At 34.2% G+C, this 1095-nt stretch overlaps 1 non-coding gene across 1 annotated transcript; it reads right to left on the bottom strand.

Annotated features, from left to right (window-relative positions):
* Positions 1 to 255: 255 nt before the first annotated feature.
* LOC136989155 (U2 spliceosomal RNA) lies at positions 256 to 445 on the bottom strand. The gene has a single exon (XR_010882874.1). It is a non-coding gene; the product is annotated as a U2 spliceosomal RNA (small nuclear RNA).
* Between the last annotated feature and the right edge of the window lie 650 nt (positions 446 to 1095).

Genomic DNA, 1095 nt, shown 5'->3' with positions numbered 1-1095 from the left:
CAAAAATATAGTGGGAATCGTATAAATTTATATTGATTTTAGTATTGTATATACCCCAAATGAAAAACTGCATAGAGCATTGGCCGAGAGAAGAGTTTTGAAGAAAAATGTAGCAAGTATGATACTTCTAACGTTTCTAATAGCAAGGAGATTGAACAAACGAAGGTACGAATCCAGACACAAACTCTGTTTAAAATATTGAAATAACCGAAGCATATAAACTAAAGCTAATTTTGATTTAAGTATTATCCCCGTAGGGAATGGGCTATTCCTAGAAACAGTGCAATTCTAGGTCAACCCGCGGTGAAGGTGAAGCCAGCTCCACCCATTTCACCTCGTTCCAAAAATCAGTATAATATCGAAGCTTCCAGTGGAAGCGCATCAGATATTAAGCTGATGAGAACGTACACTAAAATCGATCGTAGCCCAAAGGCCGGGAAGCGATATCGACTTTTTCCAAAACTTTCGGGTCCTTCGCCACACCAATTTCTTACCACCGGTGTCGATCGTTTAAAATTTGAAAAAATAATAATGTATTCTTATAGTGTGTATTTTTTTCATTGCTAATGCATTATAATTGTAAATTTCATCGATTTATTTAAAAACAATTATTTGTACCTTCATATACTCGTATATGAGGGTATATATGCATCGCATTTGTAACCAAAGTCTATCTAGACACGATTTTTCGCATTCAGGTTCAAGCGAAAGCAGATGTGAAAAAAATATCATTACTGAAATCAAATCACTTGTAAAAGAAATCTACAGATTTCTTTTATAAGTGTACAGTAAATACTTTTATAATAAAAGCATCAGATCATAGGGCAGTTTTACCCTAGATTTACCCTAAATATAACACTATCCTAAACATTACTCTGAGAGATTGAAATTACCCTAGAAACGGCAGCACTGCTTATATTTATAGATCTTGATTTGTTTGATGAAACCGTGTCTCTTTCTATAATTTAGGCTTAGTAAACACTAGTGTTGTGTTGTGTTGTGTTACAAAGACATTTGGCAAGTTTTCCATCAGATTTCTTTATTCAGTTTAGTCGACTAAACTGAATACTGCCTTACATTAGAGGGCTATACGAA

This window comes from Centruroides vittatus, unplaced genomic scaffold (assembly GCF_030686945.1).
Source record: "Centruroides vittatus isolate TY-2023 unplaced genomic scaffold, ASM3068694v2 scaffold_435, whole genome shotgun sequence".
Taxonomy (NCBI): Eukaryota; Metazoa; Arthropoda; class Arachnida; order Scorpiones; family Buthidae; genus Centruroides; species Centruroides vittatus.
This window is presented reverse-complemented; position numbering and strand designations above follow the sequence as displayed.